We start from the raw sequence: 21,080 nt of genomic DNA, 5'->3' as shown, positions 1-21,080 counted from the left end.
CTCGATAAAATTAAAAAATGACCGAAACACCCCTACCACCCAAAAAATGGCTGAAATACTCCCAAAAAATGAAAAAGAACTAATATACCTTTGAAGCCTAAAAAAAGACCAAAATACCATTGAAACCTAAAAAAAACAAAAAAAACCACTGAAACCTAAAAATGACTAAAACACCCCCTTAGCCTAAAATGATGACCAAAATACCCCCAACGGCTAAAAATGAATCAAATACCCCCTAGGCATTAAAAAATGACCAATATACACCCTAAGCCAAAAAATGACCAAAATACCCTAGAAACTTTTTTTTTTTTTTTTTTTTTAAAGTACCCTTGAGCCTAAAAATGACCAAACATACCCTCTAAGCCTAAAAAAATGACCAAAATACCCCCAAAAACTAAAAACGACCAAATACCCCCTAAGCATTAAAAAAAATTTCACACATACATCCTAAGCCTAAAACCTAACCAAAATGCCCTGGAAACTTAAAAAATTAATAAAATACTCAACTCATTTTTAATGTTTAAAGGGTATTTTGTCATTTTTTTAGGTTTTAGGGAGTATTTCGGTCATTTTTAAGGTTTCGGGGGTGTATCCTTCTTTTTTAGGTACCGGTGTTTCGATTTATTGGGGTATTTTGGTCATATTCAAGTAATCGAGGGTATTTTGGTCTTTTTTAGGCACAGGGGGGTACTTTGGTTATTTTCGATGTTTTGGGGGTATGTTGGTCAATTTTTAGGTTATGGGGGTTATTTTGGTCATTTTCTAGGTTTTAAGGGTGTATCGGTCTTTTTTTAGGTATCGGGTGTGTTTCAGACATTTTTCATGTTTATGGGGACATTTTGGTCATTTTTTGTGCTTTATGGGGGTATTTTGGTCTTATTCAAGTAATCGAGGGTATTTTGATCTTTTTCAAGCATGGGGGTACTTTGTTCATTTTCAATGTTTTAGGGGGTACTTTAGTCAGTTTTTAGGTTTTTGGGGTTATTTCGGACATGTTTTAGGTTTCAAGGGTATATAGGTCTTTTTTAGATATCGAGGGTGTTTTGGACATTTTTTGTGTTTACGAGGGCATTTTATTCATTTTTTTCGTTTTATAGGGGTATTTTGGTCATATTTAAGTAATTGAGGGTATTTTGGTCTTTTTTAGGCATGGGGGTACTTTGGTCATTTTCGATGTCTTGGGGTGTACTTTGGTCAATTTTTAGATTTTTGGGTTATTTTAATCATTTTTTAGGTTTCAGGGGTGTATTTGTCTTTTTCAGGTATCGGGTGTGTTTTGGACAATTTTTGTATTTACGGGGGCATTTTGGTCACTTTTTCAATTTATGGAGGTATTTTGGTCGTTTTCAAGTAATCGAGGGTATTTTGGTATTTTTTTTAGGCATGGAGGGTACTTTGGTTATTTTCGATGTTTTGGGGGTACGTTGGTCAATTTTTAGGTTTCGGGGGTTATTTCGGTCATTTTCTGGGTTTCGGGAGTGTATTGGTCTTTTTTAAGTTATCGAGTGTGTTTTGGACATTTTCTGTGTTTATGGGGGCATTTCAGTCATTTTCTACGCTTTATGGGGTATTTTGGTTTTATTCAAGTAATCGAGGGTATTTTGATCTTTTTCATGAATGGGGGTACTTTGTTCATTTTCGATGTTTTGGGGAGGGATTCTTTAGTCAGTTTGTAGGTTTTGGGGGTTATTTTGGTCATTTTTTAGGTTTCGAGGGTGTATAGATTTTTTTTAGGTATCGGGGGTGTTTTGGTCTTTTTTGCGTTTATAGGGGTATTTTGGTCACTTTTTCGATTTATGGGGTAATTTGGTCTTATTCAAGTAATCGAGGGTATTTTGGTCTTTTTCGATGTTTTGGAAGGGTACTTTGGTCTTTGTTCAAGTTTTAGGGGGGGTATTAGTCATTTATTATGAGATTCCCTAGTCCAGCACTTTTCAAAGCACTGAGATAGGTTTCCCCCATAAGTAAATAGAGTAATCCTATCCCAGCGCTTTTATAGCGCTAGTATAGGTGAACACTATTCTAGCGCTTTTAAAAGCATCGGGATAGGTATACCCCATATTGGAATGGAGTAACCTTATTCTAGCGCTTTTTAAAGCGCTGGGATAGGTCTCCTCCATAAAAGAATAGAGTAATCATATCCCAGCGCTTTCGAGAGCGCTAGGATAGGGTTAACCTATTACAGCGCTTTTAAAGCGCCTGGATAGGATCTTTTCAAATAAGAAAATAATTTAAAAAAAGGGTAATTCTAACCTATAGCGGCAGTTTGAAAATGCTGCAATAGGGCTTCATATACCAGCGGTTTTGGAAACCGCCGCTATAGGTCTCCTATTGCAATGATTTATAAAGCCCCGGTGTTGAAATTGAGTAATAAGATTTCCTATACTAGCGGTTTCAAAAAGCGTTGCTACATGCTCCTCTATTACGGCGGTTTTTAAAAGCACTGGGAAAAAAAGCTACAATAGGACTATATATATATATAAAAGATTGGTTCAAGTTACACATGATATAACTCTTATAAAGTTATACATTTTTTACACCGTAGATTTTAAAAGATATAACGGTTGAAAAAAAACATTATTAAATGTTATTCATTTTCCCCTCATTACCTAATTAATACTATAATTTTTTTCTCTCCTTCCTTATTAATTTCTTTCCATACTTTTTTTTCCTTTTTCTTTCCACTCATAGAGCACAATATCATTTTTTTTTCTTTCCAGCCATTAAAGAGCACTATTTTGTTTTGGTGTGGGTAGAAACTTCAGTATGAGTTTTGAATTTGAGATGTTTTGTTACTTTTGTACAAGGCTTTGCTTTATTTCTATGGCTAACAAGTAGCAACACATGCATAGTCTTTGTGGGCTTGTATGAGTTTTGTATACACTATATTATTTAAAAAATCATACTAAACTTTTTGTTGTGCGCCTATGCCCACAACGAAACTATGAGATGGGTTATAATAACCTAAAAGAAATAAATACAAGAAGCCCGCTAATATTTATATAACTTGTAAAAAAAGGAAAAAGGGAAGTGCCAGAGGTTTAATTTAGCAGGAAAAAAAAATGATAAAACTTGGACATGACTTCAATTCTGCTATTAAATGCAATGAAAGAAAAGTTCAATGTTTTCTCATTCTCAATATTTACACATAAAGTTGCTTAGAAGAAGAAGAATGGCTGGGTTTGGAGGGTGGAGAGAAGATTAGCTGGATATGGAGGGTGGAGAGACTTGTTTAATGCTTCATCACTTATTTTTAGAAAGATGATGAGATGGCTAATAGTGTGTTTTTAACCATTGGATTTAATAAAATCAATGGTCTAAAAAATGTATGACTCTTACAAAGTTACACCAGGTGTAACTTGAACCCATCTCTCTCTCTCTCTCTCTCTCTCTCTCTCTCTCTATATCTATATATATATATATATATATATATATATATATATATATATATTGTGGAAGCCCAATCTAAGGTCCATTCTAGGCTTGTCCCAATCTAAGGCCCAATGCTTACTTGAATTTTAAGTGCCACATCCCTATATATATAAGAAAATCTAATTGATTTCAATTAGGATCTAATTTTGCATTGTGTCTCATCTTTTCTTTTTTTTTTGGTTAAGTGAGTTAATTCAATGTAGAATACGTTCGAGTAGTATGATATAAATAAATCATCAAAAATCTAATCAAATATCTAACTCTCTATATATAAAACTAGAAAAAGAAATATGTGGACCATAGAATATATGAAAGTTATCAAATGGTTTGTTCATTTTTTTTTTTTTTGAAAAGTCAAAACTAAGGTATGGCTGCAAGGGTGTCTATAAGTCGGTCTTAGTTGAGTTTGTGCTTAACCGATACCCAACTCGATCTGACTAGGTGGATGAAAACTCAACTTTTCATTGACCGAAGAGAAGTGGTGGATTAGGCTCTTCATGAGTGGCAGCCAGTTTGTTCGGCACCAACAACGACAAAGAAAGGTGGAGGACAAGCTCAAAATGACGAAAACTCGGTGAGATCTAGCCAAACCTAGTAGAGTTCTCTTCAAATCTAGCAAAAATCTTGTTGAATCTAGTGGAACTTTGCATGCATTGATTGGGTTCTTTGCCGAAGTTGGTAAATCTTGCCAAATTTATGAGTTTTTTGAAGCCAAATTGAGTCAAGTTGTTTCTTGGAGGGGGAGACCCACCACTCAACTCACCGAAATTCAGTTTTAAAGGTGTACACATCGTCACAGTTGCCAGATCAAGCATGGATCGAGTCGATTTCGGTCAAGTTGGGCAAGTCAATGGACACCTCTAATAGGTGGAATTGGTGTTAATTATGCATGGGAATGTCACCGACCTAGTATAACCAAGCCAATTTGTATGGAATTACTTATTACGGCTTAAGTTGCAAGATAATGATTATTAATGAATGGGAAAAAGTTTGGGATTAAACTAGCTTGTAGCTAGCTTGCTACAATTCGCAATGTAGTGAATAAAGAGACTTTCATGTGTAGTTTTAGTTACATTTTTTTTTAATGAGTTATGTGGACCAAAATGGAAAAATACCCCTTTTGCCCAAAACGAGTAGCAAAATGCCCATGTTTTGAAACTATTTAGGGATATGCCCCTGTTTTAAACTCGATTTTCTAAAAATCGAGTTTCAATGAAAAACTCGATTTCTTGAAAATCGAATTATAGGCAAAAAACTTGCAAAAACTTACATGGAACTCGAGTTCCATGTAAGGTTTTGCAAGTAACTCGATTTTGGTTAAATCGAGTTTTAAAACAAAGACATATCCCTAAATAGTTTCAAAACAGGGGCATTTTGCTGAAACTTTTGAGCGAACGGAGTATTTTGCTATTTTGGCCGAGTTATGTGACTTATTATAATAATACACATCAGTAGTCTTATAAATCTCTATGTAAGAGGTTAATAAAATAAATTTAAATTAGTTTGAAACATGAATATGTCAAAGGCAATATAACGCAACGCACTCATGCAACCCCAAAATAATTGTCTACATTGAGCAATGAAAAGTATCGCAGAAGATAATTAATGTAAACTCACTCAATAAAATGGGTCTACCTCTTGTGTAAAGAGTACCAAGAGCTAGGGGTGTGCAGCCAACCCCCCAACCCAACAAACCGACCCAACCCAACCCAACCTGCCAGGTTGGGTTGGTTTTTAGGGCTTGGTGGGTTGGGTTGGGTTACAAAAAAATTTTTGATAGCGGGTCGGATTGGGTTCAGGTCATAAAATTTCAAACCCGCCAAACCCAACCCGACCCACCCATATATTTAAAATATATTATATAATTAATAAATTTTTTAAATAACTATTCTTCCTCCTATCCTATATAAAAGTCAATATTAATGTATATTTTGTTTATCAACTTAGGTGGCATGTGTGATATTTTTTTTTTTGCTCAATTTAATAATAATAGTAATAAAAAAAATTGTCAAACCCATGGGTTCAACCCGACCCAACCCGACCCATGAAGGTTGGGTTGCATTGGGTTGGACTTATGTGATGGGTTGGGTTGGGTTGGGTTGAATTTTTTTAACCCACCATGGTGGATTCAGATCCTCTAGAGTTCCTAGGTACTCTACCAAGTAGAGTTCATTAAATCCTAACCACCCTTTAATGATTGAATGGTTTAGATTCTGCCATGTCAGCATTTCATTAATAATATTCTTAAAATAATAAAATAATGTTGTAAACAAAACAATTAAGATGATTGTTAATGAAATGCTGACATGGCAGAATCTAGACCATTAAATCATTAAAGAGTGGTTAGAATTTAATGAACTCTACTTGGTAGAGTACCCTAGGAACTCTAGAGGATCTGAATCCCACCATGGTGGGTTGAATAAAAAAATTCTCTTAACCCGATCCATGTACACCCTTACCGAGAGCTCACAAATTAAAGTGAGGTGGAGATGGAGGCAACTCTCAACTAATCACCTGTTTTAATGATTTTGAATGCATTGGGAAAATCTTCTAGAGCTTTTGACATTGTCTTGTATAAAAAATAAATAATTTTGGGATGTTTATGGGTCGAATTCTGTGGGGGGATTTCGACACAATCCAACCCTAATAATTAATAGAAATGAGAGTGGGTCGGATTTTCATGTTAGTGTGTTAGATTTAGACCCATTAGTCAAGCTATTCAATTAAGTCAAGTTAATCAATTTGTCCAATTATACCAATTAATATCCAATTCACAATAAAAGCAATTAAAGCATATAAAGGCTAATTCCCGTGTTTGTGATGTCATGTCTTCTTCTTCAATGATATAATTATTTATCTCAAAAAAAAAAAAAAAAAAAAAGATATGGATGTGCGCAAATTAAGGCCACGTCAAATACGTGCACTTGGCAAAGCCCTTGTTAAATTCTGTTGAATAGTACTATTTACTATTTAGATTTTCCATTTTAATATAACTTGAATTTTTTTTTTATGCAAAGTTAACTTTGACTTGATCCAACCCATTTGACCCATTTTAAGATAAACAAGCCACTTTTGCAAGTGTTTCACATTTTTTAAATGGAGAAGAAAGCTTTTTGGGTTTAAGTTGAAAAAATTGAAGGATACGGCTTCTGAGTAACATTACAAAATTTGTGTTTGAAAGACCTTAAATCCGTGCATATGTGACACTAAATTGACACATGAGATCCCAAGTATATGAAGGAATTTTAGCATCATGAATAAGTTTTACCAATTAAATTTAACAATTTTTTTTTTCACTCTTTTTGCATTTTGTAAAATTTCTATAGACTAATTTGTCCAAGGAACATATAAAGTTTTCCGATCTCCACCAACAATTGTCCAAAAAAGTTTTATGACTATATAATTATCCTCTCTCTTTGCATATACAGACAAAATGCATCACTACCACACAAGAATAATAATGTAAATACATAAATTTTGGTCTTTTTGTTTTGAGTTGTTAATTAGGGTACTCATATATTTTCTCTTTATACTATAGTTTCTATTAGTCCAGTTAGTTTTGATGCCTATAATTTTGAAATTAAATAGATTCTCAAAAAATAAAAAATTATGAAATTAAATAATAACAATTTTAAGTTATTATTATCAAAGTATTCACAATTAAATTATATAATATATAAATTTATGTCTAAAACCGTGTAGTATATAAACTTTCAGCAAGTACATAGATTGTTTTTATAAATACAACAAAATTTGAAACTATAGCATTAATTTCATAATGAAATTTCTTTATCATCGAGTTCATAAACTAATTTAAGGCTGCGTTTGTTTTGGCTTCAAACCATTTCAGGAAATCATTTTACACCTCACCGTGTGTTTAGTTGCGCATGAAAAATAGAATTTTCTGAAAAAGCATTTCCGTTGACCGTAAAAATAATGGGTTTGACCCGGAAATAGTTTGAAGTGAAAATTTTCACTTCAAACCATTTTTTACTCAGACGCGCAAAGAGAGAGAGAGAGTAGAGAGAGTTAAGGAGATCACGCCCCAACCCCAGTCGTGCCGGCGAGATCGCACCCCAGCACCGGCACCGCCTTCTCGATCGCGTCACCGTCGCAATCGCACGATCGCGATCTCGCCTCTCTCTCTCTTCGCAATCGCGATCTCACCTCTCTCTCTCTTCACAATCTCGCCTCTCTCTCTCTTTTCGCAATCTTGCGATCACGCCGCTTTGCGATCTCGCGATCGCGCTGCTTTCATGATCGCGATCGCAATCTCACCTCTCTCTCTTCCTTCTTCTCTCCCGGATTTTATGATTTTTTTTGGGTTTTGTTTCTTTTGTGTTTCCTTGCTGAGAAATGATGTTATATATTTGTTTGGAAGCTGAGAAAATGTGAGCAACAAGTAAAAAATGTATTTTTTATAATATTTTCAAGATTACAACCAAACAACTGAAAATATTTTCCAAAGTATTTTTTTAAAATACCACCAAACACCTAAAAATATTTTCCTTTCCTGAAATTATTTTACACCCCAAAAATATTTTACACCCAACCAAACGCAGCCTAAAAAGGTATAAGAAGGTTTACATGTCTAATTAACTAGTGATTTTGGACTTTTATTTGGGTCCAATGTATAAATGGTATAGGCCAGGCCTTATAAGCTAGAGCTATAACTATGTTCTAAATTAGGGCAGTGTCAGTTTAAATTAAGTTAGAAGCAAAAGAAATAATTTTGCCAGGATTTCATCCAGCCCAACTTGGCTTAAAAGCCTTTTAAGCATAGCAAAAGAAACTCAACGAGGCTGAGGCCTTCCCTTGTCGCGATGATTATTTGGGCCTTACAGATTGTTAAAGAAACATTGGTTGTTTGGTTGTACGGAAATAGTATTAAGAAATGGTATGTCCAGGATTATTTCAGCCAAGGTGTCAATTCGGGTTAGCGTGTCGGGTTCGTATCGGGTTCGTGTCATGTCAAGGCAGGGGTATTCGACTAAATGGCTTAACTCTAACCCGACCTATTTAATAATCATGTCATGATCCTTCAACCCTAACCTGACATGTTAATAAGGCTGGTTGACCTAACCCAACCTATTTGACACACTTAATAAACGAGTCGTGTTAGGTTGACAAGAATGTAACACAATTCATTTCAACCTGCATAATATTTAATGTAACCTCCATCTAGAAATTTTTTTTTTTTACATCCCAAAAGCAGTGCATACACTTTAAGTCTTCAACCTACATTCAAAATAATATAATTCAACAATAATATAACATTCATCTAAAAATAAGTTATTTACACTCTAAAAGAAGTGCATACCCTTCAACCCAAATTTAAAATAACATAGTTTAACAAAAATAACATAGTTCAACAAAAATATAATATCCTTGGAGCAAATAGTAGACTAATCCTGACTATGACTACGATTATCATCCATAGAGAGAGAGAGAGAGAGAGAGAGAGAGTAATAACCGGTTTGAGACTTTGAGTTTGAGAATTTGGCATGAGACAATAAGATAGTAGAGTGGGTAGTACGGTTGAAATTAAAAAATAAAATAAGATATTTATAAGAAGGTTTAAAGATTCAAGGTTTGTAGGGTTTAGAGATCTAGGATTTGTAAAGTTTCAATTTCCAATTATATCCCTTGTAAGTTTTTGTAATTACTCACTTTTCTTTTTAAATTTAAAATATACGTTGGATATAAAAGGTATTTGACAAATCTAAAATAAAATGAATATTATTTGTTATACGAGTTAAACAGGTTATGTTAAGTGGGTCATTTTGGGTTGACACAAATAAATTGGCGTGTCAAACGTGTCTATTATGAGTTATGCGCGTTAACCCACTTATGACACGTTTCTTATCATGTCGTTTTCGGGTCGACCCGTTTATGACCCAAACCCATTAAGGCACAACCTTAACACGTAAAACCTGTGTCTGGTTTCGTGTCGTGTTCGCAGGTTGGGTCGAACATTGACTACCCTAATTTCAGCAATGGATTTAAATATAAAACCTGTAACAACATGCAAACTAAGATTTGTTATAAAAATGTTTTAAATACAACACTTCTCGTTAGTATTTGTGTTTCTCAAAAATTAGTTAATGTACCACCTTTCAATGGCCTTTTACCTTGTTTTGAAACTCAACTTTCAAACTTAATTCTTCCGGCCAAAATTGGCAATTAACTCCAATTGCCAATTTATATAGTTAGTTGGCAACGTTTTGAAAGTATGTAGTAAACTAGCATCTTGAGTTTCAAACACTCGATTTACCCCTAAGAACTTAGTCTCAAAGGCTCGATTTCTACATTCTGATTGGCCTTATTTCCACGTGGAGTCCACCTGGAACTCGACTCTTAGAGGCTCGAGTTCCATATCGACCCTTAGAGCCTTGAGTTTGTGTTCTGAGAATGATGACATGGAATCCACCTGGAAATCAGTTTTTAAAAAGTAAAATCGAGCCTTAGAGACTCGATTTCCTAAAAGAAAAAATTCAAACTCTCACCCTATTCAGTCTTTACTCTCACACTATTCAGTCTCCACTCTCAAACATTCAACTCACCACAAAGATCAATTCCTCTACACTCTCAATTGTTGTCCTCCACAATCACCCAAACCCACTTCATGGTCCTCACTTCTTCCCCCTAAATAACCTTGAATCCACACACTCACCCAAACACTCCGGCCACTTTGTCTCACTGAATTCGAAACCCACAATCTTTAGAAGCTTATGAAACACTAGGTAATCCATTTTGCTAAATGCTTTTTTGTGTGTTTTGTGGGTTTGATTTTTTTTTTTTTAACATCTTTTCTGATACCTTCACTTGAGAGGACAACTGATATTAACTATCTCATCAATCTATAATATAAAAACCCAACATGAGAGAGAGAACTTGTTTACAAATAAATTATTTAATCATAATTACTAATTATTAAACTAACATAAAAGTTTTAATTTTCTTAATTTCCCTAATAATTATAAAGTGCTTATCATTTTAATCAAAACTGCAATCAAACACACACAAAATAAAACTCCTACATGAGAAAAAAAAAACTTTCAATTCGAAAAACCAACTTAGAATTAGTTTACAAATAAATGATTTGAGTAACACTATGGACACAACATTTTTCAATACTATTGACATGACCTATTGTATAATTGTATCTATTACTAACACCATGTTTATTATGTGCCAATCGCAATAGGTCATGTTAGTCGTTGTTAAAAATGTTGCATCCTTAGAAGCACAACCACTGGCATGTGCGTGTCCTACACGCACATCTTTTTACTAAAAAAGAATATCATCCCCGAGTAATTCTATAACCACAACCTTTAACACACTTTTTTCCACAACTATCATATGTGGCAGACTACCAATGACTTTCACATTGACCCACCACTCGTACTCTGCCACATTAGAGTTGTAGCATAAAAAGGTTGTCCTCCTAGATTTTCTCATTACCCCACACCATGACAGTCCTAATTTTTCAAGAATTGACGTATCGTCGTGTCATGTGTCATGTTAGTGCCAGTATCAATGTCCATGTTTCATACTTGTGTCTCTAAACTTATTGTAAACTATATAATCGTGATTACCATTAATTAACAAACAAACAAAAAATTAATTTTCTTTAATTTCATCCTTGTAAGGACACAATTTGTACCTAAGCCCAAAATAGTGAGGGGATAAGCCCAAAGAGCCCAATACAATGAATTTGTAGAAAGTGGGTTGGAAATCTAGGTTCTAACGAGTTTGTATTTCAATTGTAATAGGTCAAGATCCTTATAGAACAAAGATGAAGTAGGTTTGTATAATGAAAATCATCCTCGGACTCAATTCGAGGAGGCTAGGTCTTCTATATATCTCACTTAATGACAGTTTATAAATATTGTTCTTTAGTCTACAGTTTTTTTCTCTACTTCTTCCCGATCCCCTTTTCTGGGAGTCTTCTCTCCCTTTTATATCATCCTTCCTCCTCTCTACCTTCCACGTATAGATCAGATTGTTGGCCTGGATACTTGTCCCATCAGCACCTTCTTGAAGTCTTCGGAAATAGTTGTAAGGCTGAACCTTGCTGCTCAGGCATCACTTCCTCATTAATGCGGCCAGAAAGTTAGCTGCAGAACATTCAATGCGATGATAGCAACTTTCTCTCTAGATATTTCATAGCATTTCCTTGTCCTGTGCTCTTACAATATATATCCTTACCTACAGGATCATCTAGAACGTTGCTTTTGAGTGGCAGACCGCCCCTTTCGACCTCGGCTTCGCTTAGCCGAGGAAGTATTCCTCCTCGGACCCCTTCTGGGACGATCATGATCAGACTATTTCTTAACTTACCAACATAGATTCTTAGGAAGATATTTGTCCATCCTCAGACTACTTAATGTCCTCGAATTGGGCCTCTGACCCAATATATACTCCTGGACCTATCACCTCCACAATCCTAATGTTGATAAAGTAAATATTAACCATTTTCCAAACAGAACTACAATCAAACACCTAAGCCACAATAATTGAAAACCAAAAAATCTTCAAGGCCATGTCCGGCGTCTCAAGACCATGGCGTAATCATTCAAGGCTCTATCGGATTTTCACTGAATTAACTCTTGCTAGCATCCTTAGCTCATGTGGCAACTTGTCTGCCACTAGTGAAATTATGCAAGCTCATGCTTGTATTATTAAGCTAGGCCTTCAAGTCTTTTTTATCGATATCCAATGCTCTGATAAATGCATATAATGACATCAATGTTATAGCAGTGGGTTCTATTGTAATGGTAGTAAGAACCACAAATCTAAACATAAGTTAAAAACTAGTACTAGGCAGATTCATTAGCTTATGATGTTCAAGAATATGAGAGGAATTTTTTGGATTCAATGGTACAGATTCATTAGCTTATTTGTTACTTTAAGGTTGATGAACTTTAGTTTGGATAATGTATTTTTGATATTGTGTTTATTAATGTAATATTGTTGTAGTGTTATTTTATTTTATTTTACTTTTAATTGGTATTGTTATTAACTGATTTGTAATGTTTAATCTGAAGATTCTGAACCATGAAATGGATCCATCCACCGTAGTATATATTTATATCAACATTCTTCAGAGATTGTGAACCTATTAGAGTCAAGTGTAATATGTTAGTGACATATTTTATCTTTTTCATTTAACATCAATTAGAAAACCTTTTTATCTACTCAAAGTACAAAAATTATAACTTTTTATATCATATGCATATACAAACACACCCCACATTTGCATATACTCACCCCACATCACATACAAACACACTCAATCATTATCATTTCATACTCAAAAAAAAAAAAAAAACTAAACACAAAACTCACCCCATTACAAAATTTCAAATCATTCTAACAAAAAATAAAGAAAAATATTAAACCAAACAACAACAAAAATAGTCATGATAATAAAAACCTAACAATACAAATATATCTTAAATATTTTTTACTTTTTATATACACTAACTTGTTACATCATATGCATATACAAACAAACCCCACATTTGCATATACTCACCCTATCACATACAAACACACTCAATCATTATCATTTTATACTCAAACAATAAATAAATAAATAAATAAACACAGAACTCACCCCATTACAAAAGTTTAAATCATTCTAATAAAAATATAAAGAAAAATATCAAACCAAAAAAAAAAATTGTCATGATACATACCCATGAAAAAAACCTAACAATATATATATATATATACACACACACACTAACAACTAGAGAGAGTGAGTGTTATAAAAACCTTACCAGACTTGAGAATGTGTAAATGTGGGTGAGTTTTGTGTTAGAATGATTTGAAGTTTTGTAATGGGGGTGAGTTTTGTATGAGAGTGAGAGAGAGAGAGGGAGAGAGTACAAGAGTGCTGTTGGGTCCTAAATGTGACAGAGAGACCCACAACAGAGATTTATGAGGACTAAGAACAAGAGTGAAGCTGCCCTAAACCACGTGGATTAATATCCACCACAGCTTACAAATCGAGTCTCTAAGACTCGATTTCCCTTTTAGAAAACTGAGTTTCTAAAGCTCAATATCTAGGTGGATTCCACGTGGATAAACCACGTAATTATCAGAACACAATAATCAAGATTCTAAGAGTCAAGATATAACTCGAGTTTTAGAGTCTCGAGTTCCAAGTGGATGCCACGTGGAAAAACGCCAACTCAGAACACAGAAACCGAGCCTTAGAGTCTTGAGTTTTGAGGAGGAAATCAAGTTTTTAAAACTCGAGATGTTAGTTTGGTATATACTTTTAAAACGTTGCCAACTAATTATATAGTTTGACAATTAGTGTTAATTGCCAATTTTGGCCTGATTCTTCCCATAGGTGAGTTTCATACCACATTTGCCTATGTGAGTACGGCTGATGTGGCCTTTTTTAAATTAAAAAAAAGAAAAGAAAAGTTAATCCAATTAAAATTTATTTATTTTTAAAAAAAGTTAATCCACAAATTCACTATTTACTCACTCGGGCTTTTACCCTCCGCCACACACTTCCATCCTTGTCGGAACCCACCACTCCAAAACTACTACCTGTTACTCCCTCAAATCACCACCACAAAATTCTTCTCAAAATCCTACCACCATCACCTTCGTGCGCCTCCATCGCTCAAACCCAGCCAACACTCCCAAACTCCTCGTTAATCCCGCCCATGTCCCCACTCTTCCCTCCCCTCCTTTGTCACTCACCACTCTCTCACTACCAATCACTGACTCACCAACAAAATCTCTCCCTCTCCACCCCCGCACCACTAGAAACCAAACACCAAATCAAATCAAAGAAGTTTGTATAGAATTTGTAATCCAATAGTTGTCTCCAACCCCTAACCCAGCCTTGTGGAACCACATAGCCGTTTCTAGGCGGTCTAGCTACCCGAATCTTCCCTTGGTTTACACCCACCGTCAAAAAGACCCATTTAGTTTTTCGGTTTATGCGACCCGAGACCAGGTCGCACAATATTAGCTCGAGCATTGAAGAACCGCAAAACTAAGCCTGTTTGTAAACCCAAGGGAAGATTGGGGTAGGCTAATAGGCCTAAAAACGGCTTTTGGTGGAGCAGAAGGGCTAAATGGGAAAAAGTTCAGTATGTGTTAAGGTCCTTTCTACACATATCTTGCTCTGCTTATTGAACTATTGCTACTTGTTATGGCCAATAAGGCAGTTGCTTTGAACCAGCTATGTTGAATGCGTTTGTTGTCTTTAGGTGAATGTAATTCTGTTTGTTGTTTTCATAAACAATAAAACTATAAAGTCCCATATGGACTTCTTTTTAACCATTCTCCCTCCTATGATCACTTTAAGACTTTTGGCTATTTGGACATGGTCCACATGGAATTTGGGGTGGTTAAAGTGGACCACATTTTATCTCCTTAGTAGGTTCTATTAAGTTATAATTACTAAACTTTATTTGTTAAATATTGTGCCACTGTTGGGAAGCTTTTGTTTTTTAATATTACTAGTTACATATAACTTGTTAGGAGTTAAGCTAGCTGAATATAGCTTAACAAGCTCCGATTTCACAATTTTAATTGAAATCATGTTTTAAAAACATAATTTAAAAAATGTGTGTATAGAGTGTGGAATAATGAGTGCGTAATAAAATTTTCTGTTATATATACATTGCTAAACAAAGGAGTCAGCTTGAAGAAAAATGGAAGTGGGTTTGTTGTAACGTGACAAGAGCATTAAGTTTCTCTGCATGGCAAAGCAAAGAATGTTGTTAGCAAGAGCAAGCTAGTCAAGAAGGTTGATTTGCTAAAGGTAGAGTGAGTTTCTAACTTTCTTAAAACTCAAGTATTATCGCTGTCTTCTTAGTCTTAAATTTTGTACACAACATATAGACAATTACACATGCAATTTTGTTTTTGTCTTTTTCTTTTCATTGTATTTGTCTTTTACTACTTTCATGCTTGGATTGTAATGAAAGCTTATGTGAATATTGTGGCGTTCTTAATTGTACTTTCAACTTATATTCATGCTTACACAGTCAGTCCGATATTAGAACATCCTTGGAATTTGTGAGGTTTTTGTTTTTGGCAGGCAAATGAATTGATGCTGCCATTTTTAGCTTTATCTTTTGGATTTCTTTACAAGGCTTGTTTGTCCTAAGTTTTCAATTTGTCTGTATATGAAAATTCATTTCTCCCCCCTCTCGCTCTCTCTTCCATTGTCGGTACAACATTTTTGTAACCCAAATAATGAAATGTTCCAAGTAATCAAATGGTGTAGGAATGCACGCAGGGCACTAGATTTGGGTGGCACTTGTGATGACAGTATGTTGATGGATAGATTAAAATTGCATTTGTACTCTTGAGCTCAGTTAGAAGGGTGGCAGACCTGTAGGCTAAAGTACATAGTCCATGTTTGAGCATTATCTAAAGAGGGTATAAAATAAAGGGATGTCTGGTATCCCACATGAAAGAATAGGAATGTTTTTGAAAATGAATGGTGAAAACCCATTTGTAATATATGTAGATTTAGTTGTTAACTTGATCAAAATTCTTTGTGTGCATACCTATCACCTGTTTTGTTATTCTTTCTTATTAGGCTCTTTCTGATTGCCGCTCAACTACATAAAGCATCTTGTTTGAAGTTGCAGCTCTCGAAGTCTAGGCATGGCTGAGGTTTTCTGGTCTATATTTTGTGGGAATTCTGAGTGTTCAAGTGAAGATGGAAAGAGAGCAGTTATGGTTTTCTTTCCATAATTGACCCCAACACATGCATCAACAATTCTTTAGTTATTTCTGTTGATTTCCTGCTTATGCTCATGTTCCTATATATGGTCATTTGTAGATCACTTAAGGAAGATTATAGAACCATCACACTCTGAACACTTCTCTCCAATTTTGATTTTCTCAGCCGTTCCTAATGGTGGTTTGGGTTTGGCTTGCTTGGGATCTGGGATTTGGATATGTTATAAGGAACTAAAAGCAATAGGAACCATTTTACCTCTACATGGATGGCTAGTAAGGATTCACACGGTTGCTGCTAGATTTTATAGTAATTATTGACAGTCTACACTTTCAACACGTCACAACCTCAAAACTTTGTTCAATTGTCGCCTTCTTATTGGCAGGATTCCTCTTCTTTTCATCTACTTGAGTCATTATTGTGAACAAAATGGTATGTGTTCAAATGGTTTTGAATGTTTTGTCCTTTCCAAGAGCAGTCCTACTGCTCTAGTGTGTTTTTTAGAGACACAAGAATGAGGAAACAGATCCAGACTTCAGTCATGATACTTCCTATGAACCTTTACAAGGTGAAGAAGACAATGCCACAGGCGAAAATTATTCAAATGAAAATGTTACTTCTTTTGCCAAAGCTGGATTTCTTAGTAGTAGTACTATGACATTTTGGTGGTTGAATCCATTAATGAAGTAGGGTAAGGAGAAAATTCTAGAGGAAAGTGATATTCCACATGCAATGCAGGCAGACCGAGCTGATACATGCTACTTAATGTTTAAGGAGCAACTAAGCAGACAGAAACAAAAAGCAACTTATGAATCCCCTTCAATGTTCTCAATAATTTTTTCATGCCAGAAAAAAAGCAATTTTAATTTCTGGATTCTATGCATTGATCAAGGTCTTCACAGTGTCTACATGTCCATTTTTCTTAAAGGCTTCATTGAGGTTGCAGATGGAAATGAAGCTTTTGAATATGAGGGTTATGCACTAGCTGGAGGGCTCTTCTTGGCGAAGTGTTTGAAGCCATTCTCCGAGAGGCAATGGTTCTTTCAAACTAGAATAATAGGCTCCAAGTAAGATCCTTTCTTTCTGCAACTATCTATCAGAAGCAACTACAACTCTCAAATGCTGCTAAGGTTTCATCAGATATGGTCAACAAGCCTTCAGTTGTGTCTTGCATTAATTATTGTCTGGTATTCTGTGGGGCTAGCAACTGTTGCAGCTTTAATTGTAATCATACTAACAATGGTTGCAACTTCTCCATTAGCCAAATTGCAACATAAGTATCAGACAAAACACATGTTAGCACCAGATAAGAGGCTGAAGGCTATTACAGAAGCTCTTGCAAATATGAAGGTCTTAAAGCAGTGTGCTTGGGAGAAACATTTTAAGAATTTCATAGAAGGGTTAAGGAAAGAAGAATCTGAGTGGATACTAGCAGTTTTATCGCAAAAGAGGTACTATTTGATTTTGTTTTGGTCATCTCCCATTTTAGTATCAATTGCCACCTTTTGGTTGTGCTACTTCCTTGGAATTTCCACTATCTACTAGTAATGTATTCATGTTCCTAGCAAGTCTGCATTTTGTTCAGGAGCCCATTAGGATGATCCCTAATGTCGCTGGAGTGTTCATTGAAGCAAATGTTTCTTTAACTCAGATAGTGAAGTTTCTGGAAGTGCCAGAGTTAGAGAACATAAATACAAGGCAAAAATGCAACAAGAAAGAGCTTAGTCAGTCCATATTTATCAGGGCCACTGAAATATCATGGGAGACTGGTCCTGCAAATGCCACACTAAGAAACATAAATTGGAGGTGAAACAAGCAGAAAAGGTAGATATTTGTGGAAAGGTTGGATTAGGAAAATCTACCCTTTTAGTTGCAATTCTTGGAGAGGTGCCAAACATCAAGGGCATAGTAAATAATCATTTCATTCCTTCTCCAATGGACTAGAATAAACTCTGAATTAGAGCTTTGTATATTTCTAGCTTTCTTTGAGACTAGGTGATAAATTTTCCATGAAGATATAATATTTTTCCTTCATTTTCTCCGGTTTTCCCTTTCTATACATTTATACCTACTTAACTGTATGCATCAATTACAGTGTAGATATCTAAGTTCTTAAATGAAATAATAATAATAATAATAATAATCAGAACACTTCGGGGTCTATCTTTTCAGGTTAATGTTTATGGAAAAATAGCATATGTTTCTCAAACATCCTAGATCCAGATAGGGCCTATATGAGAAAACATTCTGTTTGGGTCCCCCATGGATTCGCTTAGATATCAAGAAGTTCTTAAAAGATGTTCCCTAATAAAGGACCTTGAGATGCTTCCATTTGGCGATCTCACTGAAATAGGAGAAAGGGGTGTTACTTTGAGTGGTGGACAAAAGCAGCGAGTTCAACTTGCAAGTGCACTCTATTAGGATGCAGATGTATATATCTTGGATGATCCATTCAGTGCTGTTGATGCACATACTGCAACCACACTATTTAATGTAATTATCATTTTCCATCTAATAGGTTTTTAATACTAGTACTCTTTTGTTTTTGAAGAAAAATCTAATATGCCCTGTGGCCAGGAATATGTGATGGGAGCTCTATCTAAGAAGACAGTCTTGCTGGTGACTCACCAAGTTGACTTCTTGCATTTGATTCTGTTTTGGTTGGCATACCAGTGAAACTATTATGCTTTCTCTATGTCTTTCATTTATTTATCTATTTATCTTCTGGGTTGGGGCTACTTTTTCCATTATTCTTCTTAACTATGGTCTTGATACCTAAGAGGCTAAGAAATAGTGGATAGACTTTCTTTTCCAATTTTACTAAATATTTTCTATTATCTGCTGGGAGTGTTGTGAAAAACCCTTGGACTAAATATATTTCAATTTGTTTGCAGTTAATGATAGAATGGAAAGTATTAAGAGCTTCTACATATGATGAGTTGCTGGCTTCTAGGCAAGAATTTCAAAATCTTGTCAATGCAGACCATGACACTGTTGGTTCTAAGAGACAAGCCAAATATGCTTCTTTTAGAAAATCGAAAACCTACAAAAGTGAGATCCAGGAAATTATAATGAGCAGGTAATGTCGTCTTTAGGAGATCAATTGATTAAACAAGAAGAAAGAGAAATTGGAGATACTGGTTTCAAGCCTTACATACAGTATCTGAGTCAAAATAAGGGCTTTTTGTACTTCTCCTTGGCAACCATTTGCCATATGATATTCATAGTTGGCCAAATTATTCAAAATCACTAGTTGGTTGCCAACATCCAGAATTCTCATGTAAATAGAGTAGAATTGATCACAGTTTACACAGTGATTGGGTGTATCCTAGCATTATTTGTGCTTATTAGTTCCATTTACGTAGTTATTTTAGGATTTGAGGTCTCACAATCAATTTTTTATACACTGCTGACCTCTCTTTTTCGGAAACCATTGTCCTTTTATGACTCAACGCCTCGGGGAAGGATTCTCAACAGGGTAAGAGTCAAACTTCAAAACTTAAGTTTTGTGCTATGCTTATGAAAAACTCAGTTGGACTTAACTAATGTTTACTTTTATAGGTGTCATCTTATTTGATTGTCATCGACCTTGATTTCGCTTTCAAATTAAGTACTGCCCTTGGGTCAGCTATGATCTCATACTCTGACTATGCAATATCAGCTATTCTAACCTAGCCAATCTTGTTTCTCATAATTCCAATGGTTTATCTGACCACACTCTTACAGGCAATACATACACCAATAATAATGAAGAAAATGATTTTTTCACAAAACTTTAAATATATACACCTAGAGGTGTATTAAGTATTCCTTTTCTGATTTTCTCCAGCCTTCTCAACAAATAAGTACTGAACTTGTTTTTGTTTGGAAATATACAAAGATACTTCTTTGCTTCTGCTAAAGAGTTGATGCGAACAGATGGTACAACCAGGTCTTTGATTGCAAGCCACCTTGCTGAATCCATTGCTAGAGCCATGACAATTAGAGTTTTTGGGGAGGAAGAGCGGTTTTTAATAAAGAACTTGGACCTTCTTGACAGAAACGCGAGTCCATACTTCCATAGTTTTTCAGCAAATGAGTGGTTAATCCAACGTCTGGAAATTCCGTGTGCAATTGTTTACTCAGTCTTGGCACTTGCCATGACTTTGCTTCAACTTGGAGCTTCGGCCTCTAGTTCATAACATTAGCATCATTAACTCCATTGTGTTCCAATAATCAAGTATGGCCCATTTACATTCTTGTGGTGTTACTGCATACCATGATTATCAACTTTTTAAGCTTCACACTGAACAAGTATTTCTTAGAAGCAACCTATAAAACCAACTCCTCCAGCCAGCAATACAACCTTGCCTTGACACTCTGACCTATTACAAACCACAAGTGTTTGTGGTTTGACTCCCTTTTGTCATCCCATATTTGGTGTAACCAACACCTTTTAATAGAAGTGATCTGCTTCTGTGAGCTTGTATATGCATCTTAAGTCTGAAGCTCCTTCATAAATAATCATTCGGGAATTCCCTAGGATTCCGCACATGATATATTCATTCTAAAATTTCGACTATACAGTTCTAGACTCACATTTTTTAGCATTGCCAGCCAAAGCCACTAAGGGTGGAAATAGGTTGTTTTTGCTTGAGCAACCTGCCTAGCCTTGCTAGAAAATTTTGGGATTTATAAAATCTTGAATGAGTAATTTAAGTTGAACTTTATTTTCTCTTATTCAATGTTATTGGGTATTCTATATATACACCATTGGAGACTTTTTTTTTTTTTTTTGAGAATCAAATGACATTGGAGACTAGTTGGTGAAACATGGGCATCTATAGTATATGTTTGACCAACATTTTCTATTGTCAATTGTAAGGGCGCGATTTGAGTCCTAAGCCCAAGGGATAACAAGATTAAGGCCCAAAAAGCC

At 35.1% G+C, this 21,080-nt stretch overlaps 1 pseudogene; it reads left to right on the top strand.

Annotated features, from left to right (window-relative positions):
- Positions 1-13,966: 13,966 nt before the first annotated feature.
- Positions 13,967-20,343, top strand: LOC142621591 (ABC transporter C family member 10-like; annotated as a pseudogene).
- The last annotated feature ends 737 nt before the right edge of the window (positions 20,344-21,080 follow it).

Source organism: Castanea sativa, chromosome 1, assembly GCF_040712315.1.
Source record: "Castanea sativa cultivar Marrone di Chiusa Pesio chromosome 1, ASM4071231v1".
Classification (NCBI taxonomy): Eukaryota; Viridiplantae; Streptophyta; class Magnoliopsida; order Fagales; family Fagaceae; genus Castanea; species Castanea sativa.
Note: the sequence above shows the minus strand (reverse complement) of the source record. Positions and strands in the feature narration are given on the sequence as shown.